The 13,296-nt window shown below is 44.2% G+C and overlaps 1 protein-coding gene across 2 annotated transcripts in view; it reads right to left on the reverse strand.

Moving 5' to 3' along the window:
- The window catches only part of LZTS2 (leucine zipper tumor suppressor 2), a 178,253-nt gene extending 165,376 nt beyond the window's left edge, over positions 1–12,877 (reverse strand). For both annotated transcript variants that reach the window (XM_088448688.1, XM_088448686.1), the window contains exon 1: positions 12,763–12,877. The gene's annotated coding sequence lies outside the window, so the exon portion shown is untranslated. The remainder of the gene's footprint in view (positions 1–12,762) is intronic.
- Between the last annotated feature and the right edge of the window lie 419 nt (positions 12,878–13,296).

Below are 13,296 nucleotides of genomic sequence, written 5' to 3' on the forward strand. Positions count from 1 at the left end.
TGAGATTGCATTAGATTAAGATTTACCAAATGTCAGGCCACAATTATGTACAAAGCAATCTAGTAATGTGTCTGCAGAAAAAATCTGTAGAGCGCAAGGCGGCAATGCTGTGTGCCTGATTCGGAGGTGGAGGCAGGCTAGACGCCGCATGCAAGCGCCCAATGTTTTTTTTGCCTGTGCATACATATAAGCTGCACTGCACATATGCCCCGATAATTACTGCTGGGAGCCGCAAAACGATTTTGAACGCAGAGAATGGCAATCTCATTGGGAGTTTCCAGGTAGTAACAGGGGGGAGGCTAGGCAGACGAGGGCGCGTCGCGGTCAGCGACTGTCTTTTCCTGCAACTGCACTGACACCTGCAACCATGTTCAGACAGAGATTCTGTGCCTCCATTGGGCTGGTGCAATATCTAATAGTGAGATGAATGGTGTTTCTTAATGCGCACAGTGCCGGTTTTGTGCCTCTGCCGGTGGGCATCTCTGCACGAATTCCATCGGTCGTGGCATCAGCATATGCAGTCATGCTGCACTTCTGAATCATGCCCTGTATGCACAGAGATTCTCATTGACAATAGTAGGTAATCCACTTCTGCAGCAAATTAAAGCAAGGGCGAGAGAGAGTAAGGATGGGTCAGACCAAACTTGAGTACTTTCCTGGAATGTCCTGAAGAGTCCTGAATTGCGGGCAGCTCTCCCGGACTCCCAAGAGAGTAGACCAGCCTTAACGAAAACTGAGTGATCCCGTGGCTCAATGACTAGATTCGCTGTGAATTTCATCATCTTCATCCTGTGCCCAGCTGCACAATGCCAGGACTTTTGTCATTTTACAGGGGGACTAGGGGTCGTGATTTGCAGCATCATATTCCATCCAGCATCGCTTCGGCCAACCAGGTAACAACTCTCAATATTCAATTCCAGGACGATTTTGCCTAAGCGGAAGCTCAATGCAATGTAATAGGCGTAAAAGTATCTCCAATAAATAGCAGGAGAAAACAAAAAGTGCAAAATCGTTATTTTGTGGTGCAAACGTGGGGAAACGACTCTGAACCCTTGGGACAGCCCCCCAAAGGACAAATCATCAAAAAAATGTTTACAAAAATTACCTCAGAACACCCCAAAATAGTACTTTTAAACTAGCGAAATAGACTTCTTGGGGTGCTGTAAGGAAGGGTCAGGTGTTTTGGGGATTGCAGGTGCATGTATGAGGGTGGTTTTTCACGTTTTTAAAAAGTTCACTTTAGAGACATAAAAATATGCTAGCACCCATTTTCAAGTACCCCAAATTTGACAGGACTACTTATTTTCACCCAAAAATACTGCTTTATGCCATTCTTCACCACTTTTACAAAGATGCTAATAACAAGCAATTTAAACAACTTAAGTACCCCAAACACTTTTATTAGGGCTATTAGTACACATCTACATTGATTCCCTGTTAGTGCATCTTTTTTTGGGGTACAGATTGATTTACCCAATTCTGACAGTACTTTCCGCCAGTTCCGCATTCGCCGCTTTCCGTTTTTCGCCTGTTTATGAATGGAATAGGGCGAAAAGCGTGGATGCGCACGGAAAGTGTTCGCCTCAAACAGGCAAAGGAGGCGGCAAGTCGGCCAGGCAAAACTTTTCCGACTTTTCAGCTCTAATTGAATACGGTCCTTAGTGTGTGATCCCCAAATATACAACGTGTGCAGTACATCCCCAAATATACCACGTGTGCAGTACATCCCCAAATATACCACGTGTGCAGTACATCCCCAAATATACCACGTGTGCAGTACATCCCCAAATGTACCACGTGTGCAGTACATCCCCAAATGTACCACGTGTGCAGTACATCCCCAAATATACCGTGTGTGCAGTACATCCCACATGCAACAACGGTTCTGCTTTCCAAAATGATATCCAGTAATTGTTTCGCACATGTACAAGGCGTCCTCTGGACTGGTTAACAGCCCTTCTAAATCTTCTTTACAGATAAATGTATTAGAAAAACAGCCTAATACCGTATACCAAATGTCTACTGTAACCACAGCATACAGAGGATAAGAGAACATGTGAAGCTAAGATACAGGTTTGCAGACTACCAGTGTCTTGTATACTGATCATTTCTTCAGACTCATCAATACCGGGGATGAAGTTACGAAATCTTATAACTGATTGCTTGATGTTCACTTAAGCAGACAAGCAAAAATCAATTTATATTCACATTTAGCACATGTAAATCACTACTATTGCAAGCTCTTTAGCATAAATTGGCATTCAGTAAACTATTACATAATCACCATGTAAAGCCAAGGTGGTGTCCATTCTTCATAGTCACACCCTGAGCTGTAACACTAAGCAGGCAATATAATTCCCATTCAAAACTTAACCTTCCCAACAAAACAACATTCAGTATAATATTCCCATTGTAACTCATGTCAGTTACACATCCTGCTTAGCGTCAATTATTTCCAAATGCGGATTATTTATTATCTCCTGGGGGGATGCCTAACCCTAACCCCCCCCCGGGAGCCCCCAACCTAACCCCCCCCCCCCCCTCCTTGGCTGTCCGCGCCCGGCTTACCTTCGATCGGGATGCTGAGCGTCGGCTCCCGGCGTAGGTAAAATGGCAGGCGTTAGGATTTCGACGCCTGTCATTAGACCGTTGCCAGGATTAGATAGTCAAGATGCCGGCGGTTGGCATTTAGACCGTTGGCATCCCTGCCCGACTGCATACCGTCATAGGTTGGGGATTCACTTACAGACAGTAACCTGCTATTACTGATCATTACTACTGGTGCTGATTCGCCACCAGAACGGCTGTAAGTATTCACTATGCAGTGGTGCCCCCAGTTGTAGCCAAGCTCTTTTACAAGCACATTAAACCACTTGCTGTAGTGTGGTAACTGCTGCAGCACCTCTTGCTGGTTACTAGATAACTATGGATCAGGAGTGCTGGGTTTCAATCTAATGAATTTCTGAGCGTTCAAGTCAATCTGTGGTAAAATGTATATAGCCCAGAATATTACTAAGCAGTACAAGCATTATACCCTCATCATAGGACAGCTAATTCTATATCTATTGTGAGATCATGCTAGCTAGCTAGATTTAGGAAGAGTTGAGAATTGATCCGCACATAGGAGCATATTTATCAATTATCGGATTTTAGACCAGAGGGTAATAATTTCCTATCGCCAATATTTGTGGCAATAGGAAATGATGTACCGCCGGAATGTTTTAATAATCACATGCAGGGACATGGACTCCGATAGGAACCCGTCCCTGCGATGTGTCATGTAAAGTGATCACTGATGCAATCACTTTACTTTATTCTGCGGGATCCCAAGGCTCACTACTGTGCATTCGTGGACATCAGTGCAACCACCCATTACTGAGAAGGGATTATAGCTATCCCACTCCCGGCAAAGCGCAAGGGGCGTTAGCTACCGGGGCCAATCTCCGGAATGCGAGCTTGACAAATCTGACAATATACTAGCCCCCATAGAAATTGCTATTGCGATCAGAAACAGGGAAACCACAGAACCCCTGTGATGCATTCTGGGGATGCTGAAATTTTGTGGGTATCCCCCGAAAATTTCAGTTTTCCCACAAGATAGGTTTCATAAATATGCCTCATAGTTTGTGCAGTTTGATTAAGGAACAAATGCTTTGCCAAAAGGTAGAATAATCTAAATCGGACGTAATTATATCCATATTGGGTGCATGTAAAAAACAGTAGATATTCGGTAATTTGCTGAGTTGTGCGCATCCGCCCCTATCCATACAGATTCATAGAGGGCGATTCAATTGTTTTATTGTGCCCTACCTCCCGTCGCTATTGTGCCCTACCTCCCGTCGATTGTTTTTGGGCACCCATGTTTTATTATGCATGTCATTCCCAAAGAGACAAGGTTTAGCCACGTAGTGGCTAAGCCCATCTAAAGTCGGCAGCTGTTTGGACGTCCAAAACAAGGACTTATCGAGCAGCACATTTCTGCTCGCCACCTCAGGAGGGTGTGAGCAGAAATGCCGGCACCTATCACAACCCGAACAGAGCAACTATTGAATTGCTGCGTTGGGTGCCAATTAGGCAGAGCCAACGGCGAAAACATTAGAATTCCCCCCATAGCCGTCACCATCATCATCAGAGAGCACTTGCACCAGTTCTATCCTTGGGGCAACAGGTCTGGCAGAAAACAGTTGTATTAACACTTCCACACAAGAGTGCACAGCCCACACGTCACGCCATCGCCCACACGTCACACCATCACTCACTTATTCTATCTTCAAATTCCCCATTGCCTCCCCTTTAGCTGCAAGTGGATATGTGGCTGAGGTGCGTATGTCTCATAATCACTTGCGTATGCTAGGCTCTGGAGCACCTGTAGAGCAAAAACATACAAGATACTGACTAGCATTCAGCTCTGCATCAGCTCCAAAATGTGATTATCCAGGTTTCTTCCAGAATAAGGTATTAAAAGTTTGTCCATCAATTGATCAGAATTTCTCATCTTTGAACTAGAATATGCTTCCCAGTACATCAATGAGCGCTATTATATGTACAGTAAAACTACTTACAGCAATATGGAATAACTACCAAAGCAGAGATTTAGCAAACTACTTGTACTGAGTCATTTTGAACAGAATACATATTTTTTTCAAAAGCACAGAAATTACCATTTATATAAGATTATGATGATAATGATATACTGTATCAGGAATTTTTAGCTACATATACCTTTTCTACTGTAGCAGAGTATATTTAGTGACTCTCCATACAAATGGTTTCCATGAGAAACTATATAGGATATGCAGTAACAGATATACAAACTGTGAGTGTCCCTGAGGAAAGACTGATTAAAGGCCTGAAACGGATAATTTTTTACTAGACCAATGTGATTTGTTTGTTTACCTGAAAAAAGACCTGTGATTAACTCCTCCTCTTCTACACACACACAGCAGAACCATTTGCTTCTATGACAGAAGGCCACGTTATTCTGAGACCTATGACCCCAGGAAATTAAAATCCTTAATACCTGGCTGGCACCGCAGAGAGCCAGTCCGAACTTATGTAACTGCGTGGCTCATGAACATACAGGAAAAATCTCTCCTATAATAGTCTAATGAGCAATGTTATTAGTGCAAACATGAGACGAGAGCATAGCAGAGCTGTAACAAAGATTTCACATACACACATAATATTCTAAAAGAGCTGATGTGTAGCTCAGGAAAAGTGCAGCAAGCAACATCTGCAAATAAACATCACATGTAAATTCCCACCCACTGCAAAAGTAACAATGACTGTTCTGTGCATTATATCAGAGCAGCACTGTATAGCACACTATTAGTAACAGACAAGGACTAGGTTTCTCCTCCTTAACTGGTTACAATGGTCACTGACTGATCAGACATATCCAATCTATCCGGAATTACTGGTTTGCACAGATATGGACATGCATTACTCTGGTACACTGCCACTCCAATCTCTGGGGGAGAAAACTCCCTCCTGTGCAAGTAATTCACTAGTCTTAAAGGGTAAGCATACAGCACCAAAAGCACCTTGTCACCCGGCCATTAATGCAGTAACTAGCTGATAAATATATATTGTAATATGTAAACTATCATCCATAATAGGTAAGCAAAAGTAGACCAGTTATGCAAGAAAGCAGAACAGTTGCAAGCATAGGGACCACGGTACAGTGTACCTATTATGCACAAGATCACTGTACGACAGCAAGGACAAGGACCACTGTATCCAATATGCCCAAGATCACTACACAGAACACAGGGACCACTGTATGGTGTACTGACTATGCATAATATTACTGCACAGCAGCAAGCATAGGGATCACTGTATGGTATACCTATTATGCACAAGATCACTGCATGGCAGAAAGCATAGGGATCACTGGCCCTGATTCAGAGCCGGACGCTCTGACCAGAGCGCTCGCTCTGAATCAGGGCCCACCTCCATTAATTTGGAGCGTCCTCCTGGACGCTCGTATAGCTGTGGGTCACCACCCACAGCATATACGAGCGTGCAGGATGATGGTCACGATGGTCTTCGCGACCATCGAAACTGCGAGCAAAAGCCTGCGGTTGAGTTTTTCAACCGCAAGGCCAGGAGTGATTTTGGCTCTATCAGAGCCAAAATCACTCCCACTGACATCACTAGTGATGCCAGTGGGGCCGGCTTCAGACGGTAGGCGTTCCCTTGGGAACGCCTCCGTCTGGCAGGCACGCCCCCGGCACGCCCACCAAAGGGGGCGTGCTGTCAGTCACCATCGACAGCACGCCCCCTTTGATGAGACACTCAGAGCGAAGGAAAGTCCTTCGCTCGTCGGGTCTCGCGCATGCGCACGACGGAGCTCCCTCCGTCGTGCGCATGCGCAGTGGGGACCATCGACCCACTTGCGAGCGGACAGCCGCTTGCGAGTGGGTCTGAATGAGGGCCGCTGTACGGTGTACCCAATATGCACAGGGACTGTCTGCCTAAAGGTGTGTACACACTGTACGATAAAAATGCATTATATGAACGATAACGATATCACCCACATTGTTATCGTTCATTTTTTGGTGCCCAACGACCAGCGATGCACGGGCACATATGGTCGATAACGATATTGACCATCGCCCGTGCAAGCAGGACAACCTGCAGGAACGGGCGATGGTTGAGCGTGGGTCGCTGGCCCGTCGTTGGTGGGGTGCTGGATGAACGATAACGATCATTCAGCACACCGGGAAGGTGCAGGATGATCAGTCAGCGATATCGTTATAGCTGACTGATCGTACCGTGTGTACGCACCATAACAGAGCAAAATGTAACACACTATAGCAGATCAGGGCTAAAATGATTAATAGGACAAACACTAGCGATTCCATGTAGAGGGTCATTGGACTGAAACTAGAAATTATTCTGATATGGCATAGATTTATATGTCAAAAAAGTTAGTAGCATAATACCCGTTTCAGACATACAACCCGGGAAATTTCCTGCTCAGATCCGGGAATTTCTTCTGTGCAAATTCCCGGGTATTTGGTCGAGACCCCCCTTTCACACTACAGTGTCTAACTGGGAAATTCCTAGGTAGACCCCTTTCAGACTTAAGCCGGGTTTTTCTGCTTAACTGCCTCTCCTCTTCCGTCTGCTCCTCCTAGCCTATCCCCTGTCCGGCTGCCGCTGATGATGTCATCGATGTCATCATTGGACTGCCGGAAGCTGGCCAATCAAAATGCTGCATTTTTATTTTTTTATTTTTTTATTATTTCATTATTTGTTTTAACTCTTTTATTGCCCTGGTGGTCCAGCGGGAGTGCTGGTGGCCCGCTATTGCTGAGACCAGTCGACTCCATCTACAGCGACACAGCCACCGGAGCGGGGGGTGGTGAGCGGCAGCTCTGAGCGTCCTATAGGATACTCTGCACTGCCAACTCTATGTAAAAGCTGCTTGGTGCAGCCCGGGAGTAGTAAATTCCTGGGTAGCACCATTCAGACATGAGCAGGGTAATTTCCCGGGACTTAAGTCCCAGGGAAAACCCTGGTCGATTGAAGGGTCGGCTACCCGGGAACGTGTTCCCGGTTAGGTACCTTTCAGACATACGCATCTACCCGGGAATTTGGCTGAGGCAGGCAAAATTCCCGGGATTCTCGATATGTCTGAAAGGGGTATTAGTGATGCCTTTTCTAAAAAGCCCCTTACATTTTAGATTTAGTCAGGGATAGATAGGCCCTGGCGTCCCAAGTCTCAGACAAAATGTCCCTGGCCTTTTTTTTTATATTCCATAGCTGAAGTCATTTTTATTTTTAATCTATATTTTTTAATGTATAAAAAATGTATTTGATACATTTAAATGTCATATGACATCATCACCAATACAGCTATAAATAAAAACAGAACTTTTATACACTTGGACGACGGACTCACCGACAGGGTGTTGTATAAAAGATAGACAGTAAATAGGTCGATACAGGACGATCGACAGGCAATAGGACGATAGGATCAAATGGTCAACAGTTAAAAGGTCGATATGGACTTGTGTAGTCTATGACAAAAGGACGACAGTGTCAAAAGGTTGATACACAAATGGTTAACACAGAAAATGTTGCCACTATTTTTTTATGTTATTTTAACCCTAATCCTCACACTACCCCAAGTGCCTAATCCTAACCCTCCCCCTAGTGCTTAACCCTAACCATCCCCTTCCGCAGCCTACACCTACCTCTCTGTCAAGTGCCTAACCCTAAAAATCATAAAGAATTATGAAAAACCATGTTTCAACCTTTTCTGTGTTGAACATTTGTGTGTCAATCATTTGACACTGTCGACCTAAATACAAGTCAACATTTTTGCGGTCGACCATTTGACCCTATTGCCTGTCGACCATCTGGTGTCGAGCTAGACTGTCTATCTAGAAACTGTAGATCTTCCATCCGTATACCCCACAGACCAACCAATTTTGGCACTCATAGACACCAACAGGCCTGTCTGGCCAGGAGAACCCATTTCAATACGCCCGTCCAGTTTTGAGGTCATATGAAATGGTTCTAGCTGCCAACATAACGTGCGGTCTTTTGGTCGTGTGTACACAATAGAAGATATGAATGATCAATCTGTACAATTTATTGCATCTGTTGTGCAGCACGGCCAATGAGATACAGATATATTGTGTGTACACATGTGCAGATGGACTCAACGATATATATCGTTTGTTGGCTTTACGAACTATACATCATCCAATGTGTACCCAGCATTCGTTTATGAGTGCGATTTAGCAATTAATAACATGTGCCTGGTTGTGGTATCTTTACCCCTGGGAATCAGATCTTAATCACAATGTATAATATATAACTAAGTAAATATTTCCTCTTACTAACAGAAAGAAGAACTAAAATGCCATATACAATTATCTATGCAGAACAATGTAGCGATCTATATGGAAACCTAGGATTAATAATTACAGGGGACTAAATGCATGGGAAACTCCTTCCTGAGGTTTAAAAGAACTTCTAACACAATACACAGATAACCAATGGAAACGTTTCAGCCCCCGCAGTCACTACACACCATCAGTGTTCTCAGGGACTGTAAATGGGCCAGTTTGAAGGGTTAACAGTTAGTTGCTGGTTTATTTAAATTGTAAGACTCAAGACTAACCAAGGCTGACAGCCAGGCTACAGCAATGCTCCCATTCTCGCCATTAGTGTGATGTCAGAGCAGAGGCAGCAACAATACCCAAATACTTCTCACCACCCAAGCTGGTGCTGCATGTGAGCCTATGTCTAAGCATTTTGGGCCTGATTCACAGTTGTACGATAATGTCACCACCGCTGCCGCGTCTGTGTACCCAGCTGCTGTGCGGAAATATGCAAATGTCGCAGCTGCCGGGATTTGAATTGAGACGCCCACCTGCGGCTTTGCAAATCCGAGCATATGCGTACAAAGACGAAGCATCGGTAACGGATCATTCGATTATCGCACTTCTGAGTTACCCTATGGATGCTCAGAAGGGGCGCGGAAACTGAAACGCTGTCACTGTGTACAAGATCGCAGATGCAGGCTGTGCAAACGATAGGAAAATGGCACGGCGGCCATTTTACAGCCGTTTTTTTACGCGCTGACGTGGGACTCCGGAGAGGTAAGTATAATATGGGTGCAGGGTGTGCGGTGCGGGCCCCCCCTGGACCCAGGGGCCCGTGTGCCCCGCACACCCTGCACCCATTATAAATACGCCCCTGCGCGCTGCTTTGATTTAGGAGCACACACACCAAAAGTGTAGATATAGAAAGAGAGAGTGGTGACCCGTCTAGTTCTTCAGCCCTAGACGATTGCCTTTTTTGCCTAATAGTTGAACCAGACGTGTTTCAAGCAGATTCCCACTGATTACAGAGCATTAAAATAAGTCGCCAATACCTCTGAAGCTACACGAGGATCATCACAATTGCCTATATCAGAAGACACTCACACAATTACGCTGAGCTTGTTTGAGAACAATATTAACCCTCAGGATAGGAAGCCACAGTAAAATAATATATTCTATTCTTTTATTTGTAGGCCTGCTGCTTCTGCCAGGCGGATTCACATTACAGTTAGTACTGGTTGTGTTTGGTTTCAACTAGCCCAGAAAAATTGGAGAGAAAAAAAAATCCACTGCATTTTATTTCATGTTATTTTACACAGTTTAATACTTCTTTGTTTTTATGCATTCAAGAGTCGCCACGTCTTATAAAGAAGGAGTATACACTGCAAATGCATAAACAGATATTTATGTTTATTACGTATGTTTTGCATTTTTTGTTACCTGTTCTTAATTAGTAAATGTGCTATATTAAACATGTAGACCCATATATAGGTATATATAGAGGTGTCAATTATTTATACTTTTGTTCTTGATTTTGTACAGAGCAGATTCAGCCTGGAGGGAAGGGAGGGTCAGGTCAAGCACACTATGGGGGGCAATTTTAATGGATGTCATTAAATGCATTGCAGCTGTAGGGTCACACGAGACTGTGTGTACAAGCAGTTTGTCCAGACACTTTAGGATGTCACATTGCTGTATGACCCTGCACATGAACATAACTGGCCTGCCATTTGGAGGAGGCAGGCTGTTACATCGCCCTGTGTATATTTACCAAAGTATTACAGACAATTCATATGACAGTAACGCATAGTCTTGTGACTAAAGGACAGATTACACAATCATCCTTATCCTGCTTTGTGTATTAATAAAGCATCTATAATGGGTGCAAGGTGTGTGACTGACGCGCATGGGCCCCTGACCCAAGGAGGGCTCACATCACGCACTTTGAACACATTGAATATACTCACCTTGCTGCTGAAGAAATCACTGGAAAAATGGCTTTGGCACCATTTTCCCGGAGATAATTAGGGAAATTAACGGGAAAATGGTGGAGGTGCTATTGTCTCCGAGATAAGCGCATGGCAGTAGACTCTGGCACAGTGCTAGAATCTATACTGTGCATGCGCCAATGTAAACGTCCCTATGAGTACGGCGGATCTGCTGCTAGACACCATCATCATCAATGCACAATTGTCCTATACTATATAGGTGCAACAAATCTGCCTGGAAAGAGGCGTATTTACGCTTAGAGCCAACTCTGCCTAGCCTGCAGCTGCGCCCTCACTAAACTTTGCTTAAGTGAGAATGCCTCATTACATCCCAGTGATGCCTCTTAGGTCCTACATGTAGATGTGATCCATACTGTAACAACTCTACATCGCCTGTTCCTTCTATGGGCTTAGTTCCAAAGCATGCGCAGTGCGAAAATACGCTTTGCACTCTGGTAACTGGCATAGGTTCAGCAATATACCAGCCCTTTACTGTCATTCCTTCCTATGATAAATCCACTTGAAGTTTAAATGACTAGAAAGTGTGGTTTGTTCCTGTATTTACAAGAGTAGTAGTAAATTACAAACAAAATTAAATAGTCCTGTTGTGCTTATCATATGAGATACCTATACCACACTATTGCCCCATAATGCCCTTGGGCCTGGCCCCCAATTATCCTTAACAAACGTGAGCAGACGCTGTTGTTGGATGGGATTTTTTTTAAAAGAACGTAACCTGGAAATGTACATGTAACATATATTTTTCCCTTTAAGCAGAAAGTATGAACAGCACTGATCTGAACCTAATCATGAACAGTCGTTTAAATTGAGAGACATGCCCAAATCACAGAGACACACTGCCATTGTGTTACCGTAATAAACATGAGACTGTATGTGACAAGTATCCCCCTGGTAATCCAGAGGTTAAAGGACACATACTGCAGATGTAAGCACAGTTAATGTGCCTTTCTGTAAGATGTCATCAAACATGTTACTGTCACTTATTCATGCAGCTGAGGCCAAAATGACATACGTCCTGCTGGCAATGCAAATCCACGCTGTACATAGAAAACAGTGGTTAACCCTTTGTGGTTACCGTGTGTTGGGCCTCCCATGAGACAGGGAAGGGGGTATAAAACTCTTCCTATGTTTAGATCCTTGGTACAAACAGGGGCATTTGTCATGCAAACAATGTGGGTGCCCAAAAAACAACCCCATTTAGGTAATGAACAGCCACAAATGTAATGAAGGTTTGCCATAGACTATGTGTAACAAGCAATGCAGCCATTTGTGCAACCTCAGCATAACAATATTCACCGCAGTGACACTCGCTACTGGGAAGATGTGACCCCAAACTGCAGCAGAACTTGGTAAATTACAAACTATGAAACTTTAATCCACCACATAAACCAGCATTTGGCCTTGTTTTACATGATATTTCAATTCAAATCAGTTTGCTTCTAGTTTTGAGTTATTTGTTCTTTAGTCATTTTCACAGCTGCAGAATGATTTAAACAACCAAAGTACTTGGTACTGTTTACAAGTATTATCACATACATATATCACCTAGAGCATTGTATATTTAAGTCTTATATTCTAACTTAAAAGTAAAAAAAACCCACAAAGGCAGATTTAATATATATATATATATATTATAGTTTGTTTTCTCACTTGTGTATCATTTAGGCATATTACTATAATGAGCTGCTGTAGAGCCTTCATGCAAACACATGCCAGTTTGCACTGCCATACCAAGAGGTTCTGCAGCAGCCTGGGCTTCGTGTGCATTTTATTATTCTGATCCCTGCACTTGAAATATCCTTTCCAGCTGCCTCTGCAGTTTACTCCTCATATACGATTCATTACAAAGTGATGCCAAAGCCTGATAGTGACCTCCCTGCACACAATGTACCAAGAAATAAAACGCTTACTTAGCAAGAGGTCAGTCACTCCCCAGACGCGTAGCCCAGGCTCAGGAGCAGCGATAATCCAGTAATCCCCCGTAGAGTTCCCCAGATCAGTGTCCCCGGGACCTCGCTCGCTGTACTAGCACTGTGGGAACAGTCACATCGGACGGACCAACCCCCCTGCTTCCTCCACACTGGCTGCGGCGCATGACCCGCCCTCTCCTGGGCAGCCGCTGGCCAATGGCGCTCTGAGGCGGACATCCAGCGTAGGGACCCGGATAGGGTCTGAGCGACAGCCGACAACAGATCTACAACACACAATTTCAGGCTCCAGAGTGTAATAAAAATTCCAGCAAGGAGATAACTCTGCCTGGAGCACAGTAAAGCCAAAGGGCCACAGCAGTACATTCCAAGCGGTGACTTTTAACCTAATGCGTGAAATAAGCACTTTTTATGCACTGTTCCTAATAGCTTGGTCTTGTTTTGTGTAGCCTGGGCTGGAAACATACATGAATAGACTTTGTGCCTTAAAGCTATCAATAAGCAAAGAAAGCATGT

The sequence above is a fragment of the Taudactylus pleione genome, unplaced genomic scaffold (assembly GCF_031769625.1).
Source record: "Taudactylus pleione unplaced genomic scaffold, aTauple2 ptg000464l, whole genome shotgun sequence".
Lineage (NCBI taxonomy): Eukaryota > Metazoa > Chordata > Amphibia > Anura > Myobatrachidae > Taudactylus > Taudactylus pleione.